At 43.6% G+C, this 18,792-nt stretch overlaps 1 non-coding gene across 1 annotated transcript; it reads left to right on the top strand.

Moving 5' to 3' along the window:
- Positions 1–695: 695 nt before the first annotated feature.
- Positions 696–768, top strand: TRNAG-CCC (transfer RNA glycine (anticodon CCC)). Its single transcript has one exon. It is a non-coding gene; the product is annotated as a tRNA-Gly (tRNA).
- The last annotated feature ends 18,024 nt before the right edge of the window (positions 769–18,792 follow it).

The raw sequence follows: 18,792 nt of genomic DNA, 5'->3' as shown, positions 1-18,792 counted from the left end.
TTTGAAATGAGTGAAAATAAAATTAAATATTAAATTTAATTAATATTAAAATTTGTAGGATGCAGCCAAAACATCACTTAAAAGGAAATTTATAGTGTTCAATGCTTATGTTAGAAAAGAAGCAATGTCTCAAATCAGAGACTTAAGGTTATATTTTAAGAAACTAGAAAAAGGAAAGCAAATTAAACCCAGTGCAAGCAGAAGAAAAGAAATAATAACGTTAACAGCAGAAATCAATAAAACTGGGGACAGAAATACAATCAGGAAATTCAATAAAACCAAATGTTTGTTACTTAAATAGTCAATACATCTGTTAGACCGAAGAGGGCAAAATAGAAGCAAATATTATCCATTCTAGGAATTTGAAAAGGGAATATCACATTGTTAAAAAATAGTTGTTCAAACTTCAGGATGTATATACTCAGTGAGGGAAAAGCCCTCCAACCAGTCATTCATACGAAAGCTGAGGAACTGAATCACGTTTGTTCCGATAAGCCTGTTCTGGGTCGTGTGTCCATCACTGAACCAGGGGGTGCAAAGTGTTGACTGGCTTCCTCCAGGACCCATGCTCAGTCCTAAAATCTGAGACAGAGTCAGCCTCACCTATGACCCATGGCCTGAGAAGGATAAAGTGGATGTAGGCTGTCAACAAAGAGGTAGGTCATACTCAAGGAAAGATGAGCTGTCCAGGGAGTTCCCTGGTGGTCCAGTGGCTAAGACTCCGTGCTCCCAATGCAGGGGACCCAGGTTCAATCCCTGGTCAGGGAACTAGATCCCATACACCCAACTAAGAGTTCACATGCCTCAAGCAAAGATCCCACATGCTGCAACTAAGACCCGGCATAGCAAAGTAAACAATACTTTTTTTTTTTTTTTTAAATGATGAACTCTCCATAGATGGGCAGATGGTGGGCAGAGACCCTCTCAGAGTTTACGGTAAGGAGAGTGGAGCGTTCTTGGGAGGGCTCTTGGTTCCAGGGAAGACTGGCTCTTCCATATCTGTCAGAGCAGTGTCAGGACCAGAAGTGACAACCTTGCTGCACTCCAACACCCACATCCCGATCCCAGAGTTGACTGACGGTTCATTCCTGTGGCTCCCTGTCAAATTTCCCCAGAAATGGGGAGCTCCCGACTTTGCAATCCCTAGGGACAAACTGGAGGCAGTGGTAGTTGGCAGCTAGGGAAGAAGCTAACCAGGAGAGATTCAGGATATTTTCCATGAGGGGTCCCCTCTCATTGCCCGTGTCCACTGTGTTGGTCTCAGCCATCAGCATAGTTAGGGCTTTCAAGAGACCCATCTTATAAAAAGGGTCACCTTGCACCCAAAATGAGATGTCGATTTGTCTTTTCATATCCCTTGCCTTTGCCAGACACAAAGAAGAATGGGTAAGAGACATAGGGCTGTTTTCCTCAGTTTAATTTATCAAGCAGTTGCCATGTGAACAGTTTTGTAATTAGCATTTCTTTCCTTGTTTCTGGGGGTATAATTGTGCTTCAGATGGCATACATCATCTTTTTGGCTTCATTAAAAAGAGCAGCGGTTTACTTATTAAATGGCACATGGTGTGCAGGAATTGAATGTTAACTGTCAGAATAGAACTGATTTTGTTAGAAGTACTGTTCCACTCCCAGTTATCAGAAGCAAGAACCTGGTTCTTTTCTCCAATTCCAATTCTTTTCGTATTCATTTAGTAAAGATGGCAGGAAACACAACACCCAAGCGGTATCTAAATTATGAATAACTCAGCTCGGATTGGCTCATATTGGGATGGGCCTCTGGATGCTTTTGAATTGTTGTTCTCTAGCTGTCAATAAATACCAGTGTGAGAATAAACTCATTAGGAACTAAGATGGTAAATGAGAAGAGGATGCCTAATGTATGGCAGTGGGTAAGTCAATGGGCCATTGCTTAATTATTCAATGTTTCAAATGCTGAATTGCTTTTTCTATTGGCACAATAACCTTTGAAGTTAAACATTTCAAATTAGAAAAATGTCAGCACAGGATGGCAGTTGAGAAGAAGCCATGTGTAAATAAAAAGAATGCTATGAGTAAAGGGAATTTTGAAAGCAGGGCTGAACAAGAAAGGCTCCAGCCGTGTCCTCCATTGGTGAAGCTATTGGTATTGGCCCAACTCCAGGGACTGATAGCTGGGATTTTTTGCCTCATGGACAAGTTCAAAGGGCTGAGGGCTCCTCCAGCCACTTTCCAAGTGAATGACCATTCCTGGAGTCTGGGGGGTCAGGAAGATGGTGAGGAGGTGCAGGTGATGGGCTATTCTGTAGACTTCTGCAGACTTCTATCTTCTCTAGGAGCAAAGGCTCACAAACACTGGGGTTCCAGGACAGAACTGGGGTTCAAAATCAGCATTTTAGACTGTGAAAAGAGGCTCTTGCAGACAGAACTCATTGGGATCCATGGGGGCCTGGAACTGGTGCAGGTGTAGCTCTGATGCTGGAGAAAATCCTCGAGAGGCCCTTGGACAGCAAGGAGGTCAAACCAGTCCATCCTAAAGGAAATCAGGCCTGAATAATCATTAGAAGGACTGATGCTGAAGCTGAAGCTCCAGTACTTTGGCCACCTGATGCAAAGAACTGAAAAACTGACTCAATGGTAAAGACTCTGATGCTGGGAAAGATTGAAGGCAGGAGGAGAAGGGGACGACAGAGGATGAGATGCTTGGATGGCATCACCGACTCAATGGACATGAGTTTGAGCAAGCTTCAGGAGATAGCGAAGGACAGGGAAGCCTGGTGTGCTGCAGTCCATGGGGTCGCAAAGAGTCGGACACGACTGAGCAACTGAACAACAAGCTCTGTATCCAGCCTGACACCTGAGTGTGGTGTGTCCAAATGAAACCTCCCCATCAAGTGTCTGGTTCACTGGGGCACATCAGCACACTCACCCCTACGATGTCAGTGGGAACTAGATCTCTGGCCCTGCTGACACACATTTTTCAAAGCATGATTCCAGTTCCAAAGACTGTGCTGTGGGCAGGTGCTCTGAGATCCTAACATCAGCCAAAAGTAACAGTCAGACCATCTGATGGGGAGGCTTGTGGACTTGGCCTCTCCAGGCATCAGAGTCTTGCTCTTAAAGCTGCATCTTGAATCCAAGACATTAGGAGGTGTTTCCTGTGTAAGTCGTCAAATATGGTGCCGTGTTGATGAAACCCCCACCCCTAAACACACACAAAACTCTGAAGAAGCTGACAAATGGCCTCTCAGCTGTGTCTCCCCATGGTCTGTCATCTCTGACCCATGTTCTTGTTTGCTTCAGCCAGTGTATCTCTATAGCCTCTTGGCAATAAATTTAATTTAATACAGCAGGGGAGAAATTTTAGGCCAACCCCCCCCCTCCAACATTCATTTATTTGAGGGTAAACTCAAAGGAATTCTCTTGTTTTTGAAATTATTAAAACAAAATTGCAGGCTTTGTCTTGATATCCATCTTTTGGCATTAATGTTGCCTAGAAACTACCTCCCAGCGTTGGCTGGCAACTCTATTTTCAGGTCAGGAAAGTTTTCTCTAATACCTTTTATTATTGTATCACTCTCATTTCTAGGGCATTCTTTGTTGGGAGTAGCTTTTATTTGCGGACAGGATCACTTTGATTAGTTCTCTGCCTCTATTATCTTATTTCTCTCATCTTTTTAATCTCTTTATTCATTTCCTCTGTGCTCTTAGGAGGTTGCTCAAGTTTATCTCCAGCTTTGCTGATTTGATTTCCCTCAATAACGGGCTTGATTTTTCCCCCCCTCTCAGTATGAATTTAATATTTGCCTCCATTCTTTCTATCTACAAGCTTGTTTCTGGGGCTGTTCCTTTATTATCTTTCTATGGAGAATTAAATTGGAGCTGCGTCTTCTGAGTCAGACAGAGAATACTGAGTGGGTGTTTTCTAAAAATTCTCTCTGTTTAACAGAGTACATATGTCTGTTTCACGGGAGCACTTTTCTCCTGAGGGTAGGGAGCTGGGTCCAGGACCCAATCACCTTTAGGGCCAGACTGACATCTGAAGTGAGCGGAGATGCTGGTGGAAGAACACTGAGAGAGGCTCTTGTTGACAAGCATCAGCAGAAGCTGAAGATCCCTATTTCAAGGTGAACTGTTCTGAATGAAATGTTAGGCCAACTTGGGGAGGCCCAAATGCAACCTGCTTCCTGGCCAGGGTTCTACCCCTAAGCCTGTTTTCAGTGTAGCTGCTGCAGAAAGGCCTTCTCCTGCGCACAGAACTTTCCACAAGGTTCCATTTGTTCCCTGCTGACTCACCCTGGAGGAAAGAAGGCTTTCCCAGGCCCCTTGATGGGGGACAGAATGCACAGATGGGTCGGGGTCCCCCACCCATCTGCCTGGGAGCAGACAATTGGTGTCAGAAGACGTCGCCTGTAAAACAAGAGTAAGAAAAGTGGTGATCGAGACCATGGTTCACACATGGCACTGACTGGGTGCCAGGCAGGCCAAGGCCCCCTTTGGATGCCACCCTTCCTCATGAAGCACTCATCGAGGGCTGGGGAGTGGTCGATTCCCCCTAAGTGTTTGTGATTTTCATTGTTGTTGCTGATATATTCATATCCGGAAGCCCCAGGTCCTGTTGCTCTGAGAAGTGATTAGTACAGCTCCAGGGACGCACCTGGCAGCATCAGTGCTGACGCCCCCCTCTCCTCCCCCCTCCTCCTGCTGCTCCCCGCTCCCCTTTCCCTCCACCCCTTCTTTTTCTTCTTCTTCTTCTCCAAGTCCTTTTCCTCCTCCTACTCCTGTGACCAGCAGCACTTTCCCCCAGGATCCCGGGGCCAGAGCACACAGACAACAGCTGGGTAGGCTTTTGACCAGTAATAAGAGCAGGCACTGGGCTAGGTGCTATGCACCAATGCTTTTTCATTTTTTGCAACCAACTTGCAGAGCTGGGAGAGGTTTTTTCTTCCTCATATTCATGTAGAAAAACGAAACTGAGGCTCTGTGAGGTTAAATAAAAGATTTATAACTGGACTGAATAAGAGGACAGAAAATTCCATATTAAATTTAGCGAGGCAGAGGCTGTTGGGAACCCTGAAAGCAGCAGTTTGAATGGAATGACAAAGGTGGAAATCACATTAAGATGGACTGCAGAGGAAATGAACATTTTTATATATGGCAAAAATAATCATAGGGAAGTAAACAAGCAGACTATAAGCTAAGAAAACAATTTATGATGTAGGAGGGACATAAGAGTCATCGCACTAATCTACAAAAGTCTTTTATAAAAGTGAGAAGACACTTGAGAGTCCCTTGTTCAGCAAGGAGACCAAACGAGTGAATCCTGAAGGAAATCAGCCCTGAATATTCATTGGAAGGACTGATGATGAAGTGGAAGCTCCAATACTTTGGTCACCTGATGGGAAGAGCCGACTCACTGGAAAAGCCCCTGATGCTGGGAAAGATGGAGGGCAAGAGGGAGAAAGGGGCGACAGAGGATGAGATGGTTGGATGGCATCATTGACTCAGTGGACGTGAATTTGAGCAAACTCTGGAAGATAGTGAAGGACAGGGAAGCCTGGCGTGCTGCAGTCCATGGGGTCAAAAAGAGCTGGACTCGACTGAGCAACTGAATGACAACAACAAAGTGAGAAACAAAAAAATTGTAGTTAAATACAAAAATAGTTAATGAATATGGTCAGGCAATACATGGAAGAAATCCAACCCGTTGATAAACAAGTTTGAAAAGCTGAAATTAAATCTGATCACCTATTTTCACTTGATGATATAAGCCAGGTTTAGAGAGGATAAAAAAAGAGATAAGATTTCCTTCTTGCTGGTAGGAGTATGAAACACTATAACCTCTTAAAAATGTAATCGAGAGCATATTTTAAATTTTAAAACATTTATTTCCTTCACTGATCAATTCTGCACTTATGAGTATTATACACTCATGCCCATAGGGTGGGTCGGTGGTGCCATTTCCTAGCTTGTAATTCTTAGACAAATTAATTTCAACCGCCCTCAGTTTCCTCATCAGTAAAATAGGGATAACTAAAGTACTCAACTCATGAGAATGTTGTGAAAATGCCAGCTTCTCCCTAAGTCACTGGGTTCTGGTCCCCAAAACTGGGTCCTCAGAGAAGAATCTGACCTCATACTGGGGATTTCCTCCAGACTCCTAATGATCATTTTTGATTCTTCTTTTTGCAGAGATTGGCGTCACCCTTGCTGTCTGCCTGCTTACTTTCCCCTTGGGAAGCCATGTTGAAATAAATATCTCAGTCTGACCCTTCTGGCTCTCTTCCCAGCCTCACCAATCGTGATAAAAATGCACCCGACTTCTGGTGATTGGGTGCTGCCACTTCATCTATTATTTTGGTTTCTGTGGTTCCCACTGCTGTCAGTGAACCCAGGTCTAAAGGCATCTCCCATCACCAACACAGGTAAATGGAGGAGAATTACCTCTGTGCCTCTCAGTGTTCCTGGACCCCACCCCGCCGCCAGGCAGCACACCTCTTACTGCACTGATGGCTCATGTCCCCTCAGGGACTTCCTGGGAACATTGTTGTCTGGTAGGTTTTCTGTCTTATATCCTGTGTAAGATAGACCTGGCTTCTCCAAAGTCTCTCTTGGATTCCCCATAAATTCAACAAAGCCTCTCAACTCTGGCTAAAGGAAACTTGAATAGTCCTTGGCCCCAGGCTCCTGGCTTTGGAGTGGGACCAGCTCCCACTCCACTCTACTCCCAGTAAAGTCCCTTTGATTTTGGCTAAGCACCCACTTGGGGCTTCCCTGGTAGCTCAGTTGGTAAAGAATCTGCCTGCAATGTAGGAGACCCTGGTTCAATTCCTGGGTCAGGAAGATCCCCTGGAGAAGGGATAGGCTACCTGCTCCAGTATTCTTGGGCTTCCCTGGTGGCTCAGATGGTAAAGAATCTGCCTGCAATGTGGGAAACCTGATTTCAATCCCTGGTCAGGAAGATCCCCTGGAAGAGGGCATGGCAACCCACTCTAGTATTCTTGCCTGGAGAATCCCATGGACACAAGAGAGTGGTGGGCTACAGTTCATGGAGTCGCAGAGAGTTGGACATGACTGAGCAAATGAAGCTGAAACTCCAGTACTTTGGCCACCTCATGCGAAGATTTGACTCATTGGAAAACTCTGATGCTGGGAGGGATTGGGGGCAGGAGGAGAAGGGGACAACAGAGGATGAGATGGCTGGATGGCATCACTGACTCGATGGACGTGAGTTTGAGTGAACTCCGGGAGTTGGTGATGGACAGGGAGGCCTAGTGGGCTGCTGTGATTCATGGGGTCGCAAAGAGTCGGACACGACTGAGCGACTGAACTAACTGAGCAACTAACACACATGGCCTTGTGTAAGTGTTGAGACATTTTTTTTTTTAAATCACTACTTGGAAACTGTTCTTTTTCAGAAATCATTCTCATCCAGCCTCGTGAAGTTTCCACCTACACACGTGCCTTCAGGAATGCTCCTCCTCAGAACAGACATGAGGTATCGCTACAGAGGAACACTCATGTAAGGAACGTGGAAAACCCTATAACACAGGCATTTGCAGTACTGAGCAGAAGGTGAAGAGACTCAGTGCAATTACCATGAGAAAGCCTTGGATGCCTAACAGCCATGAGGATTTATCCTGGAGAGAATGTCCCACTGAATGTCACAGGACTGGCAAGCCTCCTATTTCCCCACATTCCATAAACTGTGAAAACTCACTGCAGAGAAACTTGTGAGCGTAAAGAATGAGGGCACACCTTTGCTGGCATCTCTCACATTAGGAAAAATATGAAATTTCTGGATACAAAATCTGGGAGTGGATTAATTTTGGAAAATCTTCCAGCGATTCCTGGCTTTGCTGACTTGTAAGAAGCCACGTGAGAGGGGGACCCCAAGAAGGCCCTCAGTATGAGATTGTTTCAGCTCTTCTCTGAGTGGCCATCGAATAATTTAAAGTCAGAACAAAAAGTGTAAATGTTGCATGTGGGATTACCTGTATCAGCGTCTCATCCTTAGGCTGGGGCACTAGGTCACTGATGCTTGATCTTTTTATTAATACTTAAGTGTAAACATTTATGTCTGTGTCTATGCCCTAAAATGGGCTTTCCCAGTGGCCCAGCAGTTAAGAATCCACCTGCCAATGCAGGAGTCACAAGAGATGTGAGTTTGATCCCTGGGTCAGGAGGAGCCCTTGGAGGAAGAAATGGCAAACCACTCCAGTAGTCTTGCCTGGAAAATCCCATCAACAGAAGATCCTGGTGGGCCACAGTCCATGCGGTTGCAAAGGGTCAGACACAACTGAGCGACTGAGCACACATACTCAAAACTAAACCTTCAACTATGTTTCATTAAAAAAATAAAAGTCTAGGACATCCTGGCAGTCCAGTGCTTAAAACTTCGCCTTCCAATGCAAGGGGTGCCAGTTCGATCCTTGGTCAGGCAGCTAAAAATTCCACATGCCTGTTGGCCTAAAAAGCAACACATAAAACAGAAGCAATATTGTAACAAATTCAATAAGGACTTTAAAACTGGTTCACATTAAAAAAGTAATCTCTAAAAAAAAGTCTGATTTTCAGTCAAAGACTCAGAGGGATGCCTACACAGATTTCTGTGCCTCATTACTGGGTAGCTCCTCCCTCTCAGGACCCTAGCTCACAAGTTCTCATTATTTTGCAGTGGCTTCTTGGCTCTGCCAGAGTAGCAGGTTCTGCTGGAGTCTCCCCTCCATGACCTCGGTCCTGGGAAGGAGCCCCGGTGATGACAGGGTCGCCTCGCTGGCTACCCCTTCCTCAGGGCTCGGTTGCTACATTCTGAGCTGTCCAGTCTGACAGCTATGTTCTGTATTTTGTCCAAGTCTCTAGTTGTCTACTGCAGGAAAGCTGTTCTGACCACTTCCTCCCTGTGGCCAGAAGCAGCAGCCTGGAGATTTTCTATTTTCTATTACACGTTCTAATGTTGCTACTGGTAATAGGGTTGTTGCTGTCTTTTAAACACTAATTGTCTTGAAATTTTGCCAAACTCTCCTATTAACCTCCATGGCTTATCTGGACCTTCTCTTAAGAATTATTTTTAATAAACTATTATATGCAAATGAATATAGTGCTTTGTCTTCCTTTCCAAACCCTATACTTCTTATTTCTTTTGCTAGGCGCCAGAGTCCATTTTTGAATGGTGATGATAAAGGGTACTCTTCCTTTGTTCTGGACTTCAGTGCTGATGCGTCTAGAGACCATCCTAATGGTTAGTTAGGATTAATCCCAGTCCAAACGCATTAGGATTAGTAGAGCTATAGGCTTTTAAAGTTTCTTCTTATTCCCAGTTCCGTGAGAGTTTTAAAATCACAAGTGTGTGTTACTTTGTGACCGTCCTAGGTACTTCTTTTTGGATTTTCCTTTGCTTTCCTATTATTCTTTTAACATGAATGTACTTCACTAATACATTTTCCTCTTTTGAAATATATATTCCTGGACTAAATCTGCATTATATTTTTTTATACAGTGTAGAGTTTGATTTGCCAAATTTTTGTTTAAAATGATCATAGCTTAATAAATGAGAGTGGTCCATCTTTTCTTTCTACTCCCTGGTCCAGCTGGTGAAAAGGATTCCTGTCAATTTTTCAAGTGGATTTGGAGGATTTTCTTGTTTTTTCAGTCTCTTAAACTGTTGTTTAAAATAGGTATTTTAAAATTAATTTATTTATTTTAATTGGAGGCTCATTACTTTACAGTGTTGTAGTGGTTTTTGCCATACATTGACATGAATCAGCCATAGGTGTACATGTGTTCCCCATCCTGACGCTCCCTCCCACCTCCCTCCCCATCCCATCCCTCAGGGTCATCCCAGTGCACTAGCCCTGAGAACCTGGTCTCATACATCAAACCTGGACAGGCAATCTATTCACATATGGTAATATACATATACATATTTAAAAGCAGAGATATTACTTTGCCAACAAAGGTCTGTCTAGTCAAGGCTATGGTTTTTCCAGTGGTCATGTATGGATGTGAGAGTTGGACTGTGAAGAAAGCTGAGAGCCAAAGAATTGATGCTTTTGAACTGTGGTGTTGGAGAAGACTCTTGAGAGTCCCTTGGACTGCAAGGAGATCCAACCAGTCCATCCTAAAGGAGATCAGTCCTGGGTGTTCATTGGAAGGACTGATGTTGAGGCTTAAACTCAATATTTTGGCCACCTGATGTGAAGAGTTGACTCATTGGAAAAGCCCCTGATGCTGGGAGGGATTGGGGGCAGGAGGAGAAGAGGATGACAGAGGATGAGATGGCTGGATGGCATCACAGACTCGATGGATATGAGTTTGAGTGAACTCCGGGAGTTGGTGATGGACAGGGAGGCCCTGCGTGTTGTGATTCATGGAATCACAAAGAGTCGGACATGACTGAGTGACTGAACTGAACTGAACTGAATATACATGTTTCAATGCTATTCTCTTAAATCATCCCACCCTTGTCTTCTCCCACAGAGTCCAAAAGTCTGCTATTTACATCTGTTTCTCTTTTGCTGTCTCACATATAGGGTCATCGTTACCATCTTTCTAAATTCCATATATATGTGTTAATATACTGTATTGGTGTTTTTCTTTCTGACTTACCTCACTCTGCATAACAGGCTCCAGTTTCATCCACCTCACTAGAACTTATTCAAATGCATTCTTTTTAATAGCTGAGTAATATTTCATTGAAAGTGTGGCAAAGTGTACCATTGAAACATTGGATTCTGCTGTCTTTTAAAACAGAAATCTTTTGATTTCCAACCAGTACATTGTTTTTTTTAATGTATTTTAACAAAAATTCCTAGGACTTCCCTAGTGGTCCAGTGGCTGAGACTCTATGCTCCAAATGCAAGGGGCCAGGGTTCAATCCCTGGTAGGAGACCTAGATCCCACATGTCACAACTAAAAACAGAATCCCACATACTGCAGTGAAGATCCTGAGTGCCAAAACTGGGACCTGGCACAGCCAAATAAATAAATATTAAAAAGAAAAAAAGAATTTCTATTCCCTTGTGATTTGGTGTTGGCAACAAAGAAGCAAGCAAGATGGCCTCAAAGACCCAGGAGACAGAACAACAGAGAGATGCTCTTCCTTTCTCTGGGAGAGGTATTGCTTCAAGGTCATCTCCCCAGGGAGTGGCATTCCATTCTCTGGTGGTGGTCAGGGCGGGGTGGTGGGCGTGGGGGCGGGGGCATGGTGGGGCGTGGGCTGTGGCTGCTAGACAAATTTCCCCTTGAGTACCAGGTGCATTCCCCAAAACTCCCATCCAGCTGTTTTGCCTCCCTAAGAGCCTGGCACCCAAGCCTTCTCTGTTTATACCTCACACACCTGATGCTTCTTGCTTTTGCTCCACATAAGATATCACCAGGAGAACCAGTGCCCTCGCTGGAGAGGAAAGCTCCAGGTGTCCAGTGGCGTCAGCAGCCCCCAGTGTGGTGCTCTGTGAGGTGATGAGAGACCAGGAACCATGTGTCTTCCTTTCTGTGTTTTTTTGTCTTTCTGGATTTTGCTTTACAATGTGACACTGTGAAAGGTATTCTGAGTTCTACGTTTAATTGTATTCTTCTGGAAATCTTTGTATTTTTACTGTCATCAGATCTGTTGGTATAAAGTTGCATGCAGCACTCTCATGGTTTCTAAATAAATCCAGTCCACTACACCATCGTTCTAACCCCATTTTTATTCCTTGCTTGTTTTCGTATCTCTTTTTCCCTTTTAAATGATCAGTGTTATTTTACTGACTTTTTAATCAATTGGCTTTTGATTCTATTGATTCTTTTTATTGTTTATTTTTCATCTTATTAATATCCGCTTTTTTGTTTTTATTTTCTTTTTATATTTTTAGGCTTGAGTGCCTTTCCTGTTAACTTGAAACAAAACTCATTTGTTTAAGAACTCTATTTTTAATAAATGCATCAAGGCTATAATTTAAACCCCAAGTACCAATTTAGCTATATCCTTCAAGTTTTGCAATATATAGTATTTTCATGCTATTCAGTTTTAGATACTCTATAATTTTCACTGTGAATTTATCCATAATCCATGAGTTATTAATAAATGTATGTTCAAGTGTCCCCATTTCTGGGGAGGAAAAAGTGTTATCTACAAAGGTCTTTTATTGTTTTTTTTTCTTTTATTGTTAGTTTCCAGTTTTATTGTTCTATGCTTAGCAAACATGATTTGCATTTTATTGATTCTCTGAAATTTTTTATAAATTTCTTTGCAATTTAATGCATAATCAAGTCTATAAAATCTTTGTTGTGTTCTTGAAAATAATATCTACTGTATGTTTGGAGTCATGGGAGATTTTATATAAATTCTGTCCATTTTAATTTTATTGGTTGTAATTTTTATCTTGCATGCTGAAGGCCAATTTCTAATACAGAAGTGTTGAAATCTCTCTCAAGGTTTAAAGTTCAGTATATTTTGAAGCGGCATGGTTAAGGCATTCAAATACATGATTCTTCTGATTGAGTTGTTCCTATTAGCAATATAGAGTAATATATTTAGTAATATATAGTGTCCTTCTTCATCCCCCCTAATATTTTTCTACTTTACTTTTTATGAATAAAACATATTTGTTGATTTTTTATTTGTTGGCTGTGCTGGGTCTTTGTGCTGCATGGTCTGGTCTCTAGTTGTGGCAAGCGGGGGCTACTCTCCCAGTTGCAGTCTTGTAGTCTGTTGCAGTCTGCAGGCTTCCCACCACGCTGACGTCTCTTGCTGTGGAGCACAGGCTCTGGGACATGTGGGATTCGGTAGTTGCAGCACGTGGGCTCTGGAGCACAGGCTCAATAGTTGCAATGCATGGACTTAATTGCCCCGCAACCTGTGGGATATTCCCAGACAGGGATCGAACCTACGTCTCCTGCATCGGCTGCTGCTGCTGCTAAGTCACTTCAGTCGTGTCCGACTCTGTGCGACCCCATAGACGGCAGCCCACCAGGCTCCCCCGTCCCTGGGATTCTCCAGGCAAGAACACTGGAGTGGGTTGCCATTTCCTTCTCCAAAGCATGAAAGTGAAAAGTGAAAGGGAAGTCGCTCAGTCGCGTCCGACTCTTCACAACCGGATGGACTGCAGCCCACCAGGCTCCTCCGTCCATGGGATTTTTCAAAGCAAGAGTACTGGAGGGGGGTGGCCATCGCCTTCTCTGCAGGCAGATTCTTTACCTCTGAGCCATGAAGGAAGTCCTGCTTTTTACTTAAAATTATCTTTCATCTAATAGTAATATTGCTATCCTTTTATTGCAACGTTTGTAAGGCACATCTTTTCCTATCTTTTTATTTAAACATTTCTGTGCAGTTTTATGTTTCCTTGTGTTTAAGTAGTATTAGCTACTATTTAAAATGCCTGCCAATCCCTATCTTTTAACTGACAAGTCTAATCCATTTATGTTTGTTGAGATTATATGTTTAGACTAATTTCTCCCATCTTATGTTGATTTTCTACTTACCTTCTTTCCTCTTTTCATTTTTGTCTTTTTCTTCTTTTTACTGAATTAATGAAGTTTTCTATAGTCACCTTTCTCTTTTTCCCCTCTATTGATGAGTCATATTTATATTTTTATTAACCTAGTGATTGCCAATAAAGTTTTCACTTAACCATAAGTTTTTTTTCCTAGAAAATTCTACAGTAATTCACTCTATCCTATCTCAAATTATGGCAAGAATTTTGTCATACTTATGCCCCTTAAAAACCCTAAAGTTTTATTATTATCCATAACACTTTTTATTTTATCCTATTTTAAAACACAGACACCCAAATTACTTCTATAGTCAATAATAGGCTACACTTCCTGCTGTATTTGTATTAATTTCTGGGCTCATCTTTCCTTCAAGTATGCCATTGTACCTCCTGCACCCAAACTTTCCTTGCTGAATGTATCAATGCTGTTAGTGAAATGTGACAGAAAATGCCTTTAACTTATTAAATAAAAGAAATTTATGTAAAAGATATTAGGATATATAGGATGGATAAACAGTAAGCTCCTACTGTATAGCTCAGGGAACTATATCCAATATCCTGTGATAAAATAATGGAAAAGTATATGAAAAAAGAGTATATGTATATATATGTGTGTGTATATATACACATAAAATATATGTGTATATATATGTGTGTATATATATATGTGTGTGTGTGTATATACACACATATATTATAGCTGACTCACTTTGCTGTACAGTGGAAATTAACACAAATGAACACATTGTAAATCAACTATACTTCAAGCACTGAAAGATATATACAGTCACGTGTAAAATAGTGGGAAGTTGCTAGATAACACAGGGAGCTCAGCCTGGCACTCTGTGATGACCTAGAGGGGTAGCATGTAGGGAGGGGAGGGAAGCTCAGGAGGGACGAGATATATATATATTGTATATTTAATTGTGACTAGTTCATGTTGTACAGCAGACACCAACACAAAACTGTAAAGCAATTTTCCACCAATTAAAAAATGAAGTTGAAAACTAAATCAACTATATTTGAGTAAAATTAAAAATACATTAGGTAGGAGGAGGAGGACACAAGGAGGCCAAGTTTCCAGGAATCATGGACAAACCCATCCTAAGAGCTGATCAGATGAGAAAACCGCCTCCACTGCCCGCAGTAGGCACTGAATAGGGCAGTTTCCGCAGCGGCCAGGTGTGTGAGGACCCAGAGCTGGCTGCAGCTGCTGCCTCTCAGACCGTCCCCCTGAAGGGTGTCACCTTGGGAGCCCACCCCCAAGACGGGTGGTGTTATACCTCCCTGCTACAGGATGGGGTATGTACATAATTTTGCAGAATTCTTATGGACAGGAAATTTGTGTCTTCTCCTCCATTTACTTATTAATTAAATCATTTATATCAGCATGGATTCATGGGTATTTACCATCTACTTTGGATTATAATTCAAAGTTACTTAGACCTGGGTTCAATCTCTGGGTTGGGGAGATCCCTGGGAGAAGGGAAAGGCTATCCACTCCAGGATCTGGCCTAGAGAATTCTATGGAGAAGTCCGTGGGGGTCACAAAGAGTTGGACACGACTGGGCAGCTTTCACTTTATTTTCTTGTTTGAATTGCTCCAACTTTGGCTATAGGGAGCTCTTTCACTTGGTTCTTGTGGCTCTTTGACATAAATTTATTATTTTGTTGCTTCCTTACCCTCTGGCTCTGCAAAATGCTCACATTCATCTTGGTATTTCCTGCTGCAGGCTTGGAATGGCATTTCCAAGGAGGCTTGGTTCCTGGTATTGAAAAATGGTAGAAGCCTGATATTCTGCAGTCCAGGGAGTCACAAACAGTCGGACATGACTTAGCGACCGAATAACGACAACAGTTAGAACCTAAGATATGGGGTGATGTAAACTGTTCCAACACCTTTTAGAACCTGTCTTGGGACTGAAAGTGAATGACAATAATGATTTCTAATCAGAACTCCGTGTTTAGTTTTAGGACTTAGAGACAGACGCGTCTCTCTTCTTCAGCAGCAGCATTAAACAGCAAGCTAACACCACTGGGAGGCACACGACTTTCTCCCAGGACACAGTAGCTATTCCGTCTTCCTTATGTAGCAACCATGTAACATGTACCTTTGTGAGAAAGATACTCACAGTTTGGGGTGAGAATTGCTTGAGAACAACAGTTCATGGTCACAACTTAGCATCTTTGTTCTGACAGAGGTTAAAAAAAAAAAGTTGTTTAAGGTCAGTGATGGGTTTCCCTGATAGTTCAGTTGGTGAAGAATCCACCTGCAATGCAGGAGACCCGGGTTCTATTCCTGGGCTGGGAATATCTGCTGGAGAAGGGATAGGCTACCCACAGTAGTATTCTTGCACTTCCTTTGTGGCTCAGTTGGTAAAGAATCCGCCTGCAATGCGGGAGACCTGAGTTCAATCCCTCGGTTGGGAAGATACCCTGGAGAAGGGAAACGCTACCCACTCCAGTATTCTGGCCTGGAGAATTCCAAGGACTGTATAGTCCATGGGATTGCAAAGAGTCGGACATGACTGAGCAAATTTGACTTCACTTCACTTCAAGGTCAGTGATACTGGAGCAGGCAAAGGGGAAATCTGAGTGAGAGTCTCCCACAGCTCGTAGAATTTAGGGACCTTTCCTGCGCTGTCCTAGAGGAGAGGAAAGGACAGTCAGAAGATGTTGCAGGAAGAGATGGGAGTGCTGGCAGCAGGTAGACGGAGACACAGCTGTCTCAGAGAGAGGATGGGGCAGCTCCGGGGGTGAGGGGGACATTTGGTAAAGTAAGTGGGTTCATAAAAGACCAGCATGGGGAAGCACCGTTATAGAACTTACGGAAGTGCCATCCAGAAGAGGCAGCTGCTCAAACGGGCCATGCTGGGTGGGGCTACAGGAATAGTCATGGACGCCTCAGGTCATCTCTAATGGCTCAGACGTCATGGGTCAGCTCACAGGTGCCCCATTTCTGGGCCCCTCAGCCTGCCTGACACCCGTGTGTTCGCTTTCACTCTGGAGGAAAGGATGTACACAGAAAATTGATCCCAGTGGGGAGCACAGCAGCAGAAAGGGTGAGCTGGGAGGTGTTCTGGAAGGGTGAAGGATATGAGCTGGATGCAGGAGGTGTCCACTGAGAGCTCCCGGAGGAGGCTGACCTGAGAAGGACGCTCAGGTGGGATGAGGAGAAGCCAGGAGTGCTGAGTGTGGGACGCGGCGATGCAGAGCCATCAGCTCAAGCATCAGGTGGACGCCCGTGGAACAAGGCCCACCCGACACGGGCGCTGAGTGAAAGCCATTCAGAAAGCGTCTCTGTCCTCAAGCAAAGGGCAGAGGCTGAGGTTCAAAGCAGCTTGGGTAAAATGGATCAGTTCGCAACAAGAAAGTGTTGACCTGGGGAATGCCAGAGTCCTGGGCTCACATGCAAGCAACAGGACCTTAGACAGTTAATTAACCTATCTGGCCCTCGGTCTTCTCATTTGATAATGAGATCATTTTTAGGTCCTCTCCTGAGTCAATAATTCTCATTTTTGACTGTGATCCAGCAGTATATCAGCAATTTCTCTACCAAGATGCAAGCCATGGGCCAAGGTTCGTCATCTTGAAGCAGAGGGTCTTGGTCCTGGGTCACACCAGTCTCCAGGGGACTTACTTTTTAAAATTCCTCATGTGGTTCCAATAAGTGTCCAAAATCAGGAATCATTGCCCGAAACCAGTGGTTCTCCAACTTGAGCATGCCATCAGAATATATCTGGAGGGCTTTTGGGACATGAGACACTGGGTCCTTCCTCAGCTTTTCTGACTCAGTAGGTCCAGAGTGAGACCTGAAAACTGGCACCCTAACAATCTCCCCAGTGATGTGCTGATGGCATATCATTTGGATAACATTAAATGGAAACACTTCTTGTTCCTAAGTAATGGAGCAGGATGGTGTTTTTGTATCTTTGTATCTTTCTTCCTTCCTTCCTTTCCTTTCTCTCTTTCCTTCTTTTTTTTTTTTTTTTTTTTGGACTCAATACAGGGAAACTAAAGAACATTTTGTTAAATGTGTGTTAGATGTTATTGCTAGCACGCAAAATCCTAGTCAAGGTGATCTTGATCTGAATCTCAAGGAGTGACTTAGTAACTGCAATTTAATTATACCTGCCTGGAGGAAAGCTGTGAAAGCCGGCGAGGACTGGGTGTAGGGAGATTAGAAGGAAGCGGACCACACAGAGGTCGGCTGTGTGTGTGTGTTGATCACTGAACAGGATGGGGGGGGGGCGGTGCATCTGGAGCTCACAGAGGGATGACCAGACTTCATGTGGTCATCACACCATTGGTTCATCGTTGCTGTTGTTCAGTCACTTGGTCATGTCCGAGTCTTTGCTACTCCATGGACTGCAGCACGCCAGGTTTCCCTGTCTTTCACTATCTCCTGGAGTTTGCTCAAACTCATGTCCATTGAGTTAGTGATACAATCCAACAGTCTCATTCTATGTCTCCCCCTTCTCCTGCCCTCAATCTTCCCCAGGATCAGGGTCTTTTCCAGTGAGTCGGCTCTTCACATTAGGTGGTCAAAGTACTGGAGCTTCAGCATCAGTCCTTCCAGTGAATATTCAGGGTTGATTTCCTTTAGCATTTACTGATTTGATCTCCTTGCAGTTCGTCATTGGTGAGTGCCAATTTGTGCTGGACACTCTGCTAGGGCCTAGATTTAGGCAAGCACTAAGATAGACTTGGTCTCTAGTGGGCAAGATGGATGATTGGATGATCAAACAAGTAATTATGATAATGAGAGGTTATGACCAAGGATTTGCAGGAAGGTGTGGGGTTACATTGTAACCAAGCTGATTATTATCACTGTCAGCCCTTTAGAGAGGAGAACTGAGATGGATGAGTGGGCGGCTAGATGGAAGGAAGAGTAGATGGGTGGATGAATGAATGGACAAACAGAAGGAAAGAGTAATAAAGAAAAAGGGAAGGAAAAAAGGCTGATCCAAAAGTCAACAGCAGAATGTCCTTCAGTCCTGCATCCATTAAGCACACTTGTCACGTCTGCTGAGCCCCTCCTGTGGAGGCTCAACTGTCCTTGGGCCCGTGCATCTTATGCTTTATCTTTTCCCTTCTTTTTGGTTGCAAAAATCACCACATAAAATTCACCATGTCAGCCATTTAAAGCATACAATTGAGTGGCATTTAATATATTTATAATGTTTCCCAACCATCACCACTTCCTGGCTCCAGATCATTTCATCACCCTCAAATAAACCCCACCCCATTAAGGTGGTCACTCTCATCCCTCCATCTCCCAAGCTTCCTGTCAACCACAATCTGCTTTCTGCTTCTGTGCATTTGCTCCTTCTGGACTTTT

The sequence above is a fragment of the Bos taurus genome, chromosome 3 (genome assembly GCF_002263795.3).
Source record: "Bos taurus isolate L1 Dominette 01449 registration number 42190680 breed Hereford chromosome 3, ARS-UCD2.0, whole genome shotgun sequence".
Taxonomy (NCBI): Eukaryota; Metazoa; Chordata; class Mammalia; order Artiodactyla; family Bovidae; genus Bos; species Bos taurus.
This window is presented reverse-complemented; position numbering and strand designations above follow the sequence as displayed.